General features: G+C 44.1%; 1 pseudogene; it reads right to left on the bottom strand.

Annotated features, from left to right (window-relative positions):
* The window catches only part of LOC105887761, an 83,518-nt pseudogene that overhangs the window by 17,801 nt on the left and 47,529 nt on the right, over positions 1-18,188 (bottom strand).

Raw genomic sequence — 18,188 nt, 5'->3', positions numbered from 1 at the left:
GGCCACACAGCAGAAGGGGCTTGAAGAACTGGAGGGAATGTCTATGTCAGTCATACAGATATGGAGTTTTGCCAATTTTTGAAAATTTGAAATATGTGACAACCAAACATAAATTTTATTTTTTCTTGACTCTTAAGCCTGACTGGACCTCACTCCTTTATCTTAGTCTTATTTTCTGGAGCCTGGTTGCTTCTCTCTGGAAACCTCCTCGTCTCACATGGGGACCCCAGCCCTTGCAAAGTAAGGGCAGTCCTCACATTACAAACGAGATGGGATCTGTAAGTTTGCTTTTAAGTTGAATAAGTATGTAAGTTGGAACATGTACATTTATTTACCTTTTGCCTGTAATGGCCTCCACTTAAAAGCGTGAGTCGTATGTCAGTTGGATGTTTGTAACTTGGGGATTTACTGTATTGGGAAAATAATCGTCTGGTTTCCCCACAGCCCAACCCAGGCTCCTGCTCCCAGTCACCTCTTGCTATAGTAGGTAAAAGGGCAAGGGGTCATTCTTCCTGAACTTTTCCAGCTCGAGGTTTACCTATGACACACCCACAGGCTGAGAGAGCTTGAGAGGAGGGGAAAAATTAAGTACTTCTTCTTTCCTTATCTTCTTGCTCTTTCTTCTTCATTCTACCTGCCCACAGATGTTATGGTGGAGCTGGGATGGGTCTACCTGCTACACTGAGGCCATAAGCGTGCCAGACAGGCCAGGAGAATTTCACAGGCAATGGCTCTGATAGAGTGAAGCCTCTAAACTCATGCCAATAGCTTTCTACCTTGCATTTTCCTGTTATGTGAACAAGTGAAATCCCTGCTGCGTAAGCCATTCTTGGTTAGGTTGTCTATGACTTCTAGCCAAACTGTTCCTAATTGACATACTCTGTTTTGAGGGAATTTATTTTGGGATTCCCCAAAGGGTATGTTCTAGCTTTTTCTTGCTGTGTAATAAACCACCTCAAAACACAGTGGCTTAAATTGCGCAAATCTACAATTTGGATAGGGTTCAGTGGGGATGGTTTCCCTGCTCCAAGTGGCGTTAGCTGGAGTCTTCAAAAGGGGACTGAAGAATACTAGTTCAGGATGGTTTATTTATATAACTAATTAGTTCGTCTTGGTGAAATTGGGGTCTTGGGCCAGAAGCCTCTATTCCCCTCCATGTGGCCTCTACACAGCTGCCTGGGCTTCTCACAACATGGCAGTTGGATTCCAATCTGAACTGTAGCAAGAGAACAAGGTACAAGTTCATGGCCTTTCAAAGAACTAGACTTAGATTTCATACAGCATCACTTTTACCATAATCCATCCTGTCAGTTGAAAATACCCAAATTTAAGAGCAGTGGCTATCAATGCTCTCTCTTAATAGAGGAAGCAAAATCTTAGAGCATGTGGGATGGAAGATATTTGTACAGCCATGTTTGGAAAATATAATCTCCTAGAATGTATTTTATAAGAACATATGTCTCAGGTAAACGTTGCCTATTGTCACCTGTCTTATTGTAATCTAGAGATTATGTGTGGTCACTCCCATTACAGAAAAGGGGAGTAAGTCAAAATAAGAATATTGACTTATTGCAAAAATCCCACCAACATTTGCAAATAGGAGAAGCTGCAATGAGCTCACAGGTTACCTATTTTCTCTGAGTGGTATTAATCAGATATTGCAAGGCTTGCCTTGATGATCAATGTGTTTTGGAGGGTCACAGTTAATAACATTCAGCTGAAGGTACCCTCTCTGGGGCACAGCTGTAGAGGAACTGGTATGTTTACCTTACCCCAACCAAATAAGAAAACTCCACTATGTGGGCAATAATTGAGTGTGAATGTGACTGTGAGAGACAGAGAGAGAGTGTGTATGTGTGTGTAGGAGGCTCTTTTGTGGGCTGAGAGGTTAGCGTATAGCACAGAGCCTCTTCATACGAGAGCAAACATAACACTCTTCAGCCCCAGAAAGCTGCATTTACCATGAAATAGTTCTCTTTAGATTAGAATCCTCTTCTGTCATTTGCCCAGTTATGCCAATACACATGAATAAAAGGATACTATGCCTGTGAGTAGCCAGTCTGCTCTCAGACTCACCCCCTGCACTTGCTTTGCCCTGCTGCAGCACAAGGAACTACACTTTCAAGACCTCCCTGCCCATTTGGGGTCCCAGGAGAAGACTAGAGGGTGACAGGAAGGGAGAAGTGCTTCTTCCCCTGTCCTTCTGCTTCTCTACTGCCCTGGGCGGTGTCTATGTCTTCCTGCAGGGTAGGCGGCTTTGGCAGTGGCTCCTGAGGACTCCACCCTCTAGTGTTCATCCCACTGTGTAACCCTTTTCTTGGAGTGTGAGCTAGACTTCTTCTACTGAATGGAACATGGCAAGAATGATGGAATGTTGTCATGATCCCTTCCCTGTCCCCATCATCAAATGAAGGAAACAGACACGACACAGATAGAAGTACAAGCTTGCAAGAGGCAGGCTAACCGTAAGTGCAGGGTAGCCCTGAGCAACCTCCTCAGTAGCTATTTATTGAGACTGTAACAAACCTGTGAGGGGAGTATTGGATAGTGACTATGTGCTTAGGGATTGCCACGGGGTCCAGCTTTCTCTCCAAGACTAACACCTGCAGATGAGTTGCCCAAGGGTCTGCCCTCAAGCTGCAAATCATCTTGCTCAAAGGGCATCTGGCCCTCAGTGTCCACTACAGAATGTCACTTCCAAGATTAGTGAAAAAAGGCCATGACTTCTGTCTCGTCCCATGCTCCCTTCCCTTCTCACCTGTTTGCTGTTATGAAACCAGTTGCCGTGTTGTGAACTAGTCCATGTGGAAGTAACCAAGGAATACCTCTGGGCAACCACCTGTGAGGAGGTAGGTCCTGGCAGCAATCTCGTGAGGAAGCAGCTCCACCCCAATCGGGCCTTCAGATGGTTGCAGCTCTGCTTACCCAACACCTGATTACACACTAGAACAACAAAGAGCCAGCCAGGAGACCCAGCTAAGCCATGCCTGGACCCTTCATCCACAGAAACCATGAGATAGTATACGGTATTGTCATAAGCCCCAAGGTTTAGGGTGATTTTTTTCCATAGTCAAAGATAATACACAAAGGCTCCAGTTCCCTCCTGAAGCTGCTCCCTCGCTCATCAGCAGATGGGGCTGGGTCTGGCCTCTGGCAGCTTTACTGACCTCCCCTGAGCCCTGGTGGGAGAGCCCTGGTGCTGTTGCTAATTGCTGTGTTGCCTCACTGTCCTGTGTTTGGGTTTTCAGATCCCTTTTCACCTGTATAACCTATTCCTATATGAACTTCCCACCTTAAATACTTCTGTGTTTCTACATGAATCTTGACTGAAAAAGTTACAGCTAACAAATTTGGCAAAAATGCCTCCCTTTTATGTCCATAAAGCTTTTTCTCTTTCCATGAAAGTCAGAGGCTTGAAGGTCCAGGGCCAGAGTTGGTAGCCCAGCTGGAGGGAGTCCCCCAGGGAGTGTGAAGGGCATGGCAGGGCTGCAAGAGTCCCTTTCATATCTAATACTGTATTTGTAATTTTGTAATTTTTTCTCTTAAAGGAAGTGCACAAATTCATTTATGCTTCACTTCTATCGACATGGGCCTGCCCCCTAATTCAGAGATATTGGTTATGAAAACCATCAAAGGCCTAGAAACATTTAATTAAAATAGCACTGTGATCAGAAAAAAAATCTAGAATAAATATTCTACTGCCCCTTGCCAAATGCTTTAGATCTTTTTAATTTTAATTAAAAAATTAAAATTTCAAATTAATTTAAATTTAATTAAAATTAATATTAATTTTAATTCTTACCACCTAGGTTTCACTTTCATAGAAAAAAGAGGTACATCAAGGCTTAAATCTCAGTGGGATTTACCTCTGTTATACTGGACAAACTTGGAGAGGTGGTTGTCTTATGTGAGTGGCCAGACTCAGGCCTTTGGTTGGAGAGCAAGCCTGTCTGTGCTGTATGTGTTTTCTTACTTGTCATATGCAGGGTCTGTGTCCTAATAAAAAGCTCTGCCCTTTAGGGAAAGGTTAGTAACTAATGAAAGAAGAATGAGTGAGAGTCAATACTATTCCCCGGACAAAAGCAGAAGCCACTCTAGATGAAATTTCCATGTGACAGTCATTTTATTAATGATAAACAAGGCGGGGAAAATCTGGGATTGTTACCAGTACAACACTTTAAAAGAGAAGATCCCCGCTCAAGCACATATTGGCGAGATATAGGCACAGATCAATACTAATGAAAAAATACTAAAAAGACACAATCTCGTCATATTAAGATTCTTTAAGGAAAATACAATTTTAAAGAACTTCAAAACAATCTATTTTCTAGTTGGCCTTGAATTGTAGCAGAAGAGACCAGGAAACCTTTGTAGTTTTCTTTTAAACTTCCAGATTCTGTGATCTAGGATTCCACTGCTCAGAAATCATTTCCATTCCACTCAACTAACCTTTGAATTGAAATGAAATAAAAATAGCATATTCTACCTATAACTGCCTTAAAAGAAGAGAGCAAGGAAGCAAACAACTCTTTTTGGTCATTAGTTTTAAGAAGAAACATCCTGCCTAAAATAGGCTTTTTATTAGAGCAAACACAAAAGCACAACAAATTGTATTTAGAAAGTGGTATTGTCCGAAGAATCAGAAATATTTCTCTTCTATAACTGAACAGAAACCTCTCCAAGTAAGCGGCTTCTGCTAATCTTGAAGGATTGCAGCCTTCTATCTATTTGTTATAGATTCCTACATCCTGAGAGATTTTAGATTAATTCCCTCTCCATGGGAGCCAAACAAACTGAGGTACCCAGTGACCTAGTGAAGTCCCTTGAGGCTGTGGCTTCTCTGGCAGAGCCAAGCTAGGCCTCAGACCACCTGGCTGCCAGGACAATGAAGGAAAAGAGGGTATTACCTGGAAAAAATGGTTACGTGCAAGGCCAGCTTATTGGCTTTATCTTCCTTTAGAGGCAAATTCAAGACCTGTGGAGTAGGAGAGTCTCCATTATCAAGATTTTGCTGGTAGGACCTGTCTTACCTGAAGGGTAAAATGTTCTGCCATGAAAAGCAATCATCATGGGAGAGTGAGTCACTGTGCATGACTGGGTTGCAACAAAGGTGAAAATCCAGTCATTGGGTTGCAGGTCAGATTCTCTGCGGTGTCCAAATGGTTTCCAAGGGAAGAGCCAAATTTCAGTCTCTTTCCTTAACGAGCTTCTTGTCCTCTTGATCAGCCTTGTCGAGTTTCTTCTTTATAACGGGATAAACTTTTTTCGTAGCAGCTACAAAAAGTAACACTGCCCCTTGCTTTGATGTCATGTCATGTTTCCTTTTCTGGATTAAGTCAAAAATCCTGAGTTAGCTAAGTTTATGTTCTGAAGGAGAGTGGTAAAGCAGGTTGAAGTTTTGCGGTACCCAATAGTAGAGCCCGCACAGAGAAACAGAAACAAAATCTTCTCTCAAGCTAAAATACAATTTTCCTGTAAATTTCAACAACTAAGTACAAAGGCTGCCTACAAAGTTCAAGAACAAGAGATTATGTTAAAGTTGGTGGGTTTTTTCATATAAAAATTTATCCAGATTGAAATGACTAAATGGATTACAAGGTGTTTCAAAAGTTATGGAGAAGCCCCCATGTCATACAGGTAGGCTGACACAGTGCTCAGGCACCTAGACTTTTTACATTTCCCTGTCTCTGTTCGTGAAATTTTATTTTTCTTATTTCCCTTTCCAGTAAGAACAGAAAAATGGGTGAAATGATAAGGCAAAGGAAAAGAAGAACCTTAGCAAAGCAACCTTTTCCAGTAAAAAGACCAGCTGAAAATATTTAAGTAGGAAATGTATATTTAGGTTCAGGAAATTTCATCTTAAAGAGTAAAATAATTTTTTTTTTTGCATTGTCTCTAAACTGGAAAACATTGCCCTGTATTGGGTTCCAGAATATCCATTATACACTGTAATTTTGAGCTGAGGCAATGGACAAGTTAAGGTACAGCGAGGTACTGCTTTGATCAGAGTTAGCTGCAGGATGTGAAGGGGGCATGGGTGAAAATTAGAGAAAACTGTAAAGGAATTGGGAAAGGCGTATTAATCCAAAATAGGCTTCTTCTCCACTGCGCCAAGCCCTGGCATTCTTTGAGGCTGACTTTGGCATCCTACCCCTTCCTGGCTGCTGGAGTGGATCCCAGACTTAGTGACTATCCTTTTTTTGTTTCTTTTTCAGAATTTCTCATCTACTTGTTTGTCTCTTCCCCTAGAGAATGAGCTTAAATATATCTTTGCACAATGCTTGGCATGCGGCAGCACATAAAGAATATCTGATAGATGAATGGATGGATGTGTAGACAGAGAAAGGGATGAATGGAGAACACAAGTGAATGAATAGGCCTCTGTCTGCAGGTTGTCCTACATCCTGTGTCCTGCCCTGTAGTCTTTGGGGCTTTTCAGCCACAAACTAGATACAAGCTGGTTTCACTGATGAGATAAACCTACGACATTGCACCCCTCCTCCCTGGGAGGGTATCCCCCACCTAGGAGAAGGTTAGAGAGAGATTCTTTGATCTACAAATAGCATGTCAGAAATCAAGATTACTGAGTTTTCTTTACAGGGAAAAGAGAAAACAGAACGTCTGGAACGAATGAGCTCAGTGCTCCAGCTATGTGTTTACGACGGGCACGGGGTGCACTTTCTGCTTTGGTGTCTTCCCTGGTGCACAGTGACACCCCCCCTCCCCTCCGCCCCATGGTCCTCTCTTTATATCCACAACTTGGAAATAAAGTGCCAGCAAATTTGATTTGATTGTTCCACATGAATGCTAGTCAATTTTCCAAGTGGGAATACTAAAGATGATAATTGTATGTTGTCTCATCTTGTCTGGAGAGGTCCCCTCCAGTGGTTTCCTGCTGGTAAACCACTGACAGCATGAGCAGACTGGAGCAAGAGCAAATGAAGTATAATGTGGTATATTCTTCCAACTAACGGGGACCTCCCATTTGGAGGGTATCACTGATTTATATACAGATAGGATAGTGTTAGGAAGAACTCAAACTCTTTTTCCTCTGCTATCCTACTAACCCAACCGCAGTCAACACGGAAGGCTTCCATAACCCCAGAATATGTGGGGATTACTCCCCACCACCAGGAAGCCATTAGTTCTGTAGCAGATGCCAGCGGGTGTCCTCCAATCCATGTGTGACCCTTTCTACCTGGAGACAGTGTCAGATCCTGCCAGTTGGGGCTCAGTACTTAAAACTGCTCCTTCCCTTCAGACACCAGTGGCAAATCTGGGCTTCTGAACTACTCACCAACTTGCTTCAAGCTGGGCTTCCCATGACCCCTTCCCGGGGCTTGATTAATTTGCCAGAGTGGCTCACAGACTCAGAGAAACACTCACATTTACTGGTTATTATAAAAGATACGACAAAGGTGACAGATGAAGAGATATATGGAGTGAGGCTGGGGAAGGGTGTGGAGCTCCGTCTCCTCCCTGGAGCACCACCTTCTTGGATCCTCCACTTGCTCAGCTACCCCGAAGCTGCCCAAACCCTGTCCTCTTGGGCTTTCTATGGAGACTTCACTGGATGTGCGTGATTGACAACCAAGTAGAAATGTGATTGGAGAAAAAAAAGCACGTGATCTAAACCCCTCAAGCCCCACTGGGGTTATTTTTGGCCTCTAGATGCAGCATTCCTTCCTCCAGGGTATGGGGTAGGTGAAATGAGGTGGGAGAAGGTAAGGGAGAGAGATTCTTTGACTGCAGCAAGGGTTATGGGAGTGATGAGCCAGGAGCTGCGAATAAAAACCGACCGGTGTAGTGTCTGTAGCATCACAGATGGATAGACATAGACATAGTTTCACTTTTTTTCCCTCTCGGGTAGTTGTCACTGAGGGAATATAGTGACTAATTGTCAATAGGAGGTACAGTAATAAATAAACAGAGTTTATCGTGCTTGCACTTGACTGATGACTGTGGCTGTTGATGGTGTAGGTGTCACTCGGCTCCTGGGGAACGCAGGCTACCAGAGCTGGCCCTTGGTGGATAATTACCAGGCAATCAGAAGCGGTCTTAAACAACACACGGACATAAAAAATCTCGTCGGAGACGATATCGCATGGTGTTTTATTTCACATAACTTGTCTTTGGGGAGGAAACGACCGTACTCTATTATTGATGACTTGTGCTGCCGTGTGGCGGGAAGGCATGGATAATGAACATAGTAGGTAACCCTAAAGCAATTGCTTTTGTTATTAGAACCTTGCTGGAGAGAGAGACCACTTTGTCATAATTATTTGCCCACATACACCTTCAACACTCACTCTTCACACCCTTGGTCTCTAATTTCCTCTGGGAAATAGATGGGCAGAGAACAGAAAGAATAGATGTAAGGGAGAAATGGCCGTGTTTACATAGCGAGATTATCAAGAAATTGGGGTTCTGGCCCTGTGGACTGGGGAGACAAAAAGCCCATTAGCATTTTCTGGGTTTTCCAGCCTCGCAGGGGCAAAAGCTGATGAGTAATGCCTCCCTGTGTGCCATCTGCTCAGAATAACACCGGATGCTCTTACCATTCCTCAAAGCTCCTTGAACAGTGGCCAAGGTGCACAGACAGACTTATCTCCATCACTTATCAAATGCGGTTAGAGAACAAGACACAGAGTGTACCTATCACAGTGACAAGGAAGAGTTTAAGATCTTATCTATAAGGCCCAGTGACAGGTATGGTCAATTTGTATGCCAACAGAAATTCCTTAGACTGGCCTCGGGTATAGAAGGGGCCGTGTTCAGAGCAATCATTTGTCTTTGGCTCTTGCCCCATCTGCTAATACAGAATACTAATTCCCTACAAAATCATTACTGCTCTCACACATGTCTGGGCATCTTCAGGGGATCAGTCTCCATGCACATCACCGAATCTGCTGGTGGCTCTGTGGCTTCCCCTACACTGCAGCTGGTACTATGGCTATAGCCTCCTTTGCTGGCCTGGGTAAAGCCATACCTGCCAGACACTCCTGCTTCTACGAGCCTCCGACACCCTCTTCCTGGCTGCCCTATCTCCCTCCCGATGGGCTCTGCTGCTGCCTCTGCAACCTCCTACAGGACATGGCCACAGAGGTCCTGGTGCTGCTTGAAGCTGTGTGCTCAATCTGGGTGCAATCTCTCTCTCTGTTGGGTCCCATCATCATAGTAAATGACAAATGCCAACAGCCTGGGTCCTAGTGCCACCCTGAATTTTAATTGATAATTTTAAAGGATACCCCTATTTTTCCCTGTAATATGAGTGGAATTGCAGGCATCATTTTTCCCTGAAAAATCACCTGTCTTCTCCAACTATAAGCTTCTATAAGTGGCCAGATGTGTCTTCTCCTTAGGCTGAATGGATTCCCTGTCAGCATGTGGGTCCCTGAGCAATGCACCTCTCCTGGGCCGAGCTCCTCATTCGTCAGATGCACCAGCAACAGTCCACCTGGGATTAAGGTTGGCATTTTTTGCCAAAGCTATTGGGAGGTCAGATGTAGATTGGGTTGGGAAGGAATGTTTCATGAAGGAAATGAAGGCTCTTGCATGCTTCCTGCCTTCACTGAGTTTACATTCTGGCGGGAAAGTCAGAGGCCACAGACTGGAACGCATGATGAGGTTTAGGATGGGCCAACTCCAGGGGCCACAGGCAGGGGAGCTGATCATAATCCTGAAAGACCCCATCCCAAATGCCATAATCCCAAATATTGAAATCCCAAAAGGTCAACGTTCTAAAAATATAATTCTGGAACAAATAATTTAAAAAACTGTGTGGAGGGCACCTGTAGGCCCAGCTACTCAGGAGGCTGAGGCAAGAGAATCGCCTAAGCCCAGGCGCTGGAGGTTGCTGTGAGCTGTGATGCCACAGCACTCTACCGAGGACGATAAAGTAAGACTCTGTCTCAAAAAAAAAAAAAATCTTGAATTTTTTTTTTACCTTTTTAAAGGAAATTTATTTAAGAAACACATAAAAACATGACAGAACCCTTTACAAGCCACTTGAATAATGAAATAGGCAACAATAACATACATATTCTTGAGAGCATTAACACTTGGACATACTAACAACAGTCACATAGGCACAGCAGTGTGTGGAGAAGCTGAACCATGTTCATAAAGAAACAAGTCAAGAAGAAAAATGAATAAAGTCATATCCGTATTGTTGGTAATTGGGTGCACCCAACTTTGCAACCCCAGTCCCCCGAAATATGGTGATGAACAACATAAGACTTTTGACAAGATCAATCAGAAACCAAGAGAAGACACCAGCACATGCACTCACCGGAAGAGCTGAGATCTCAAGAAATATTATCTTTCACAAATGGAGATGTACATAAAAAGACATCTCTTCATTTACTGAGGAAACCTGACATTTTTAATGCACCTTCATGGAGTCAATTTGCAAAATATGCACAAAATGGATATTCTCTAAAGCATCTAGAGTTTGTACCTCTAGCATTGGAAACGATATGGACATGAAATACATAGCATAGCAAATTGTAAAACATAATGTTGACCCTTTAAAATGGCGAAAGAAACTAAAAAAGAGAGAAAACAAAACAAACCAAAAAGCAAAATTAACATATGAAAAAGGGTATTGCAGGGATGCATTAGGGACAATGGCAGAGGCCGTCCATAAGAACTGACCTGGCAGGATGCCACTACCCTGTGATTGTGATTTTTTAGGATCTTAGATTTTAGGGATTTTGATCTCTGAGGCTTTTAACATTCAGGATTATGATCCAACCCCCATCTGCCACAAGAAGACAAAGGGGTGACCTGGCCCCGGGGAAACCAAGAAGGAGTGTCCTTGACACCTGATGGATGAACAGGGGTCAGCAAGGTGGAGGCAGGGAGAGGAAAATTGTTGGTGGACAAAAAGTCTGCTCAGAGGTAAAGCGTGGCGCAGAATGACTGGACGGTGTTTGGTATTGCTGAAGGATAGGGAGCAGGCGGGGGCTGGGGACAGCAGATGGGGTGAGGTCACAGAGTTCAGGTGTATTCTCTATAATCTATAGATTTATCTTTACTTTTTATTGATGGATCTAGGGTCTTGCTCCATTGCCCAGGCTAGAGTGCAGTGGCATCATCATAGCTCACAGCAACCTCAAACTCCTGGGCCCAAGTGACTCTCCTGCCTCAGTCTTGGAAGTAACCAGGACTACAGGTGTGTGCTACTATGCCCAGCTGATTAGTTTTCTTTTTCTTTTTTGTAGAGACAGGGTCTTGTTCTGCTATTCAACTACAAAAAAGCCAATCTGGCCTTTAGCAATCCTCCCATCTTGGCCTTCTGAAGTGCTGAGCCACCATACCCGGTCCATTTATATATTCACACACAGTATGCGCCTGGGTTCCTGGCAGCTGAATGTATATACCGAGGCTGTGCATGATGGTTTAGCGATCTCAGCATGTGGATAGTAACTGTGAACATTAGAAAGGATGGAATTTTCCAGGGAGACAGTGAAGGACAGGATGAAATCCTGAAGAGCACTGGATGTCAACGTGGTGGGACAGGAGACTCAGAGGTAAGAAATCATTGTGCTCAGGGAGAAGGAGGGATTCCAGGAGAAGGTAGCACAATGGGGTAGAGGGGCAGTGAGTGAGTCAAGAGGAGGAAGTATTCTGCAGAGGTCAATACTGCTGGAGTTGGAGCCAGACTGTAGAAGGTGTAAATGTGTGTAAGCTGGGGAGAACTGGACACTATCCAGTGGGCAACAGGAAGCCCAGGAAGGACTGTGAGCTGGGAAATCTATGTGCTTAGTGTGTACGTGGTGGTTTGGAAGTCAGGGGGCAGAAAGCAGAGAGTGCATTTAGGAGAGATGTCCATGCTCAATTACCAAAGCACCCAGGAGGACGGTGGCCTGGGAAAGACAAAGGAGCCTGGTGAGAGAGATCTTTAGGGAGAGCAGAATATTCCTTGTTGAATCACTGAATCACGGAAGGCAGAGAAAGCGGAATCCGGGAAGATTCTATCGGGTCAAGTATTCAGCAGAGGGACAGGATCTTTACCACAAAAATCATAGCAAGGGCTGCCAGGCTTTGAGGAGAATTGATAGGTTAGGTTCTAGAACACTGAGTTGTAGACAATATTGTGCAATACTGACAGGGTGTTTTTTTGGTAGTTGGATAATAATGGTGCCTGCCACAGGCTTTCTGCTTAGTCATTTGCATTTTTGAAAATAAAGTAGTACAATTTCATAGTCATCAGACTTCATTTTTTGCAAACTCTATACCCACTTTTATGACTTCTGGAAACACTGGGATTAGGACTGTGTAGGAGTTTTATTTTTGTTTTATGGTCCTTTTCTCCAATTTACTCTTTTGATCTCAAAATAAAATACAGCATGGACATTCCCTCTCCATACCACAGGTATTTTTCAAAGATTAAACTTTATTTTCAGATTGTTTTGGATCAAAGTTACATTTCTAATCCTTGGCCGCTCTTAAGTTTTTCCTTGCTTATTAACTTTTTGCTCAATTTCTACCTCAGTTCCTTCCTACTTCGGTCCAGCCCCACGAAAACTCTAGCACAGCTGTTCTGCAGATAAGCAAATGCCAGGATAAGGAAAGGTAACCTTGTTAATCCACCCGGGAACTGGAAGCCCAAACTACCTAGTCCTGATAGAACGTTTCACATTTATCTCTATTTTCCCCTTGTAACTCTTAACAGTTTTGTTTAAAAAAAAAATCTGTCCTCTGATATGATTTAAATGTCATAACATACGTATTTTCCTCTTAATGTTCTGCTAGTTTTTCTTCAGGAGATAGCAAGCACATTCCTGAAAGTATTTAATACTGGGTACGCAGTCCCTAGTTGTTGAATGAATGAATGATGAAGGCAGGCCTTCTTATTTCCTCCACATCGCTTTCAACTCCTTCTAAATGTTGTCCTGGAGGTGTTTTTGAGGAAAGATTTGGGAGTAGTCACCAGCTCCGGTGTAACGTCTTGCACATTGAGGCTGCTTAGAGTTTAATGAACAACTTAAAATAGTTGTTGTAGAAGACTGTTAAAATTAGGAAGGCATGTGGTTTGCCAAGCTATAGGAAGCCTTAGCTTCACAGACAAAATTATAAAGAAATCATATGTAAAAGGTGAATGTGCATGCATACAGATGTATGCTAAATATGCCTTTTCTGTATTAATTTCTTTAGAATTCCTACCTGGCTACTGATAGACGCCACCTAGTGGTGTAGAACAACAGCTGCTCTTAGATCAATTTAATACGTCATCATTATTATTATTACTTTATTATTTCTCAACAAAAAGCACTAAAGAATAGTGTATGTCACAAGCAGGAATAAAATTCAAAGGCATGAGATATAAACTTTAAATCTTCTATGGCAGAAGATTGACAAACATAACAGTACTTTATCATCCGTCAACTCTCTTATCAGATATTTACCAAGTCCCTGCCCTTTGCCAGGTTCTGCGTGGGATGCTGGGAATAAAATTTCAGTCTCTACCTTGAAAGGCTGGAGCAAATAGTAAACACTGGTGATCTGCTGCGTGTTCGACATGCATGCTATGACAGCCACAGCGTCCCACCGTGGTCCTCCTGACGTTTTATTGTCCTGCTTTCTAGAGGAGGGAAACAGAACTGTGAGATGTAACTTGTTTATATGCGTGCATCTGATAAATTTCTAAGGCAGATTCAGAGTCAGCTGTCTGGCATCAAATTCTTTAGGCTCCCCAAAACCCCCACTATTAGGGAAAGGCAAAGGCAGAAGATGCTTTTGAATCACATACAATTTAGGTCTTTCCTCTCTCCTTTTTTCTCCCTCTCTCCCTTTCTTCTTCCTTCCCCTTTCCCTTCCTTCTTTTCTTTCTTCCTGACCTCCTCCCTGCATCTTCTTCTTCTTCCTTTTTTTTTTTAAATTTCTAAGCCAGGTGAGATGACTGGGCCTAAAGACGCCTCTAAGACTGATAATGTTGGTACAAGTTGCCTGGCTGTGGGTCTGGATCTGGACTAGAGCAGGGGAGGGAGATTGAAAGGAGTGGAAACTGTAACTAGCTATGGCCAAGATTTTGAATCATCAAAGAAGTAACCCACCTGTCTCAGAAGATTCTTGGAGACACAGTGGATTGAGGACATTATAGGAAAGACAAACAGACAGAACTTCCTTTTACTTGTGAAACCTTTCCCTCTTAAAAGCTATCTGTCACTGATCCTTTATCATTTCATCCAATGGTGCCTTTCCAGATCTCCATGGCACAAGGTTAAATTCAAGTCCGCAATGTAAATGTATTGCATTCACATTATTCTTTGCATCTTGAGGATGGTCTCATTATTCATTTGATAATTGTCTGTGTTCCCCAGAAGTTACCATACAGTAAGGCTTCATATATACTAGCAGAACTGAGGCTTATTTATTTTTTTAAATATTACATGGGTTTCTTCTTAGACTCTGATAGATAGTATGGGGGTATATAGCACATTATTTAGTAACTCTTACATTATCCTATTTGTCCTCCTTATAAGAGGAACATATACTTCGCTTTCATCAGGACTACCAGTATGTTACAAGACCAGGGCCAGTAATGTAGTTTTCTGAGCTGCAGTTGAACCATTTCTTTTTGAATTGCAGCAGGATTTGGCACTTCTGATTTTACTTCACAAGACCATATCCAAACAAGTGTCCCGTAAGACCATACCCAAACAAGTGTCCCGGAAGACGTTTCCATTTTGGACAAAAAGGTGAAGCAGTGTTCACAGGCTTCTTGGCATGTGAGGATTCCCTCTCTAAGATGCAAACAGGACTTGGCATGGATGACGTGCCATGTAAATGTTTGTTGTATACATGAATAAGTCTGCGCGTGGCCAAAGGCCACAGCTGTGTCCCAACATGCCTTGCAGAGTCTGTTCCTGTGTCTTCACCCATTGTGCTTTCTTTTGCCAATGGCAGTGTTCTCTTTTCTCCTCCTGGCCTGGCTGGTCTGTTTTCCTGAAGAAATCTTGGCTGGTTGGCCCAGACTCCACCTGCAGAAGGCTGGCTCTCTTGCTCTCCTTGTGGGCACCACTCATTGGTGGTCCTGAGCACCTGCCCTCAAGTTCTGCTTCTTGTCATAAAATTCACATACTGTGATGAACAGCCCTTGGGGTCCTCTGAGTGTAATATAATGCCCTGAATGTGGTATGCATTCAATACATATTTGTTGTGGATTATGAATTTTCATTTGAGGTAAGTGAAATCTTTTTTAGAGAAGGTTGGTAGAAAGGGGACAAAGGAAATAAGAGTGGGAATATAAACCCTTATTTAACTCACCCATTCAGGTTTATTACCGTGCAAGCATATCATCCATTAAGTAGAATCTTGCTGTAGTGTGTCAAAGAAATAAAAGCTTTTTTTGCTAAATTCAAACATAAATAGATAAAAGTATCAGGCAAGGTCAGCCAACAAGTTCAAAATCTTAGAACAAGGTAGAGAGCTGATAAGTCTTTGAACGTTCTTTTTACACTTCTTGGAGAAAAATAGGTAAGACTGATATTGGAATTATTTCAGAAGGAGTGTATATGCTGAATCAGAATTGTAAGGAGAATTAATTCCTTGAGTCTGTTCACACGAGAAAGAAGAGTTTTGTGGGACAGAAAGCAAGGCTCAGGGAACAAAGGGAGAGAGAGTCTTGGCGTGGGGAAAAATATGAATGTGAGAAGACAAACACATGATAGTTCATTGTAGCTTTTAGCTTTCATTGTTGATTTTTTTTTCCTTAAAATTTCAACAAAATGTAAAATTTCAAAATGTAAAATTAATAGCAAAAGGATTATTTTTTAGTAAGATATCCTTAGGCCCAAAATGATGCACTGATATTTTCACAGATGCTGCAATTCTATAGTCTTTGCAAGAAGTTTAAGGCTGTTTACCCTGCCTTGAAAAGATAAGAAACAAGAGGGCAGAGAGAAGGTTCAGAATCATTCCTGAGCTGTGTCTCTTGAAGAACTCTCACAGTTGGCCATGAGGTGGACAACTTGAGGGTCTTGTCCTCACCCATACGTGTCGCCATTATTCCATCCAGGTATGGTCAAAGGCTCACTTAGCACCTGCTTGTTCAGAAGGTTCATGAGGAACATTGTGATAAGGGCAGGCTGCATGTGACCTGGGCCTCTAGGAAAGTCAGGAACTGCCCAGACTCTCATAAAGGTGCACAACTATTTACTCTGCAAGATCCATTATGGGTATTTTTTGAAATGCTGACAACCCTGGGTTAAGGGCTTAGGACATTTCAATTATTTTAGTTTGCAAAGCACAAGAAGAGGGATGGGAAAATGGGAGAGGAAGAGAGTTGTGGCTTATGTCATCATTGCAAGTGTCTAGTCAGACTTCTATCTCTGATTATTATGTAGTAATATGTATTATGTTCCTGTGTATTAAGGAACACATCACAGGGCTAGGTTCCTCCTCACCTATTAGCTGCAGGACAGTTCAGCTGCAGCAGGAAGACGCACCTCAGTGACAAGCCACTGACCAGGATCTGCTAAGTGCCACAGTCATTGCCTTAGTGGTCAAAATGTAGGAGACATAGGTCTCTTTCTTGCGGCCCTTATAGAATAATGCAGGAGACAATGAAACAATAACATGAAGAGTGAGATGTACGGTGACAAAACGTTATGAAGGGACCTGTGTCTTTCCCGGGCACCCCCAGGAAAGGTCCCTTCAGGACTGCTCCCGTAGGACTCTGGTCATAACTCCTGCAGAACATCCGCACCTTAGAGAGACCTACAAGAGGAGACCGGGAGCTCCTCAGAGCCGGGCCTTGTGCCCCGTGCATTTTTACATTCTCAGCACCTAGCACAGTCTGGAACATCACAGGGTCTCCATAAATTTTTGTTGAACGAATACATGACAGTCTTATAAATGCTGATAACACAGGGAAACCTGGGTAAGGCTGGATCACTCAGGAATTTTGTCAGGTTATGGGACTGCTTTCTGTCATGTGATTATACCTATTCCCATTTATTATGCCAATATCTTAAAAAGAGATTGTGCAATGTGTACATGCTTTTAGATCACAGAGCAATACAGTGTGGGAGGGTGGACCGCCTCTATTTGACTTTTAACAGGGCTGTGCTCTAGGAAGTGTTTGTGACGGAGAAGCGCAGATAACATTCTCTCTTCAGGAAGGAGGCTGCCTCTAGAAGAGCAGGGACTGAAGCTTGATCCGGCCTCGGCCAACCAGCTGGAAAGTCTGACAAAAGCCTCCTTCAGAAATCTACCGCATGGCCGCAAGGTAAGCTGAGGCGACCTAAACCTCTGTATTGATCCTGCTTGTAGGTGACTCCCACTTTAGGCAGAGTCAACTCCAGTCTATCTTAAAAGATTCTTCTGGGATCCTTTACTTTTCTGGCATCCAATTCAGTGCCAAGCAATTTACAAGAGCTTCATGTAATGCACTGTCACAAGTGATTACCTGGGACGGTAGACAAGCTGGGTATAAAAAGTTCATCTCTTCCTTGTCGAGAGAAAGATTCAAGAGCTTTTCTCCGGTAGGCAGAGAGCGGCCTGGAAGGCAGGGAAGAAGGGACTGCAAGCCTCTCCCGCCTCCCTCCCGGCTCCCGACAGGTTTCTCTCAGCAGCGTTTCCTGTGCGCCGGCAGCACCCGCAGCCTGTCCTCTTCTTAACATTTTATTTCCCTACGTGTTTCTCCCTGCAGCCCCCCTCGCCGGCAGATCCCGGTGCAGGGCACCTGCCGAGGCGGCCCCGCACACACTCCGGACTCATCACTTCCGAGGGCCGCGGCCGTCCGCACCGTCGCGGGCCGGGCGTCTCTGGCGTCCTGGGACTGTGCGAGTCGCCCGCCCGGCGACACTCAGGCTCCCGAGGCACAGGGACCGGAGCAGCGGCCGATGCGTCAGTTCCCAACTCCGACTAGCGCAGGGCCGGGGTAGGGTCGCGTCTGCGCCAGGGGTAGGTTGGAGCCAGATTCGGGGTTTTTAAAGTTACCCCTCAGAGGGGTGAAAGCGAGTGCGGAGGAGAAAGGTGACGGCGGTCGAGACGCCGGGGTCAAGGTAGGCGACACCGCGCTCCGGCTACTCCGGCGCCAGCACACCGCGGCCCGCACATCCTTCCCAGGAAGGGCGCCCAAGCCCCTCCCGCACGCTCCGCTCCCGCGCGTCCCGGGGCCTGGGAACCGCGCACCGGCAGCGCCCAGAGCCGGGCGGCCGGCGGGATGGACGGCGCCC

This window comes from Otolemur garnettii, unplaced genomic scaffold (assembly GCF_000181295.1).
Source record: "Otolemur garnettii isolate 467f Iridium unplaced genomic scaffold, OtoGar3 scaffold00116, whole genome shotgun sequence".
In the NCBI taxonomy this organism is placed as follows: domain Eukaryota; kingdom Metazoa; phylum Chordata; class Mammalia; order Primates; family Galagidae; genus Otolemur; species Otolemur garnettii.
The sequence above is the reverse complement of the archived record's forward strand: the minus strand, read 5'-3'. Positions and strand labels throughout refer to the sequence as shown.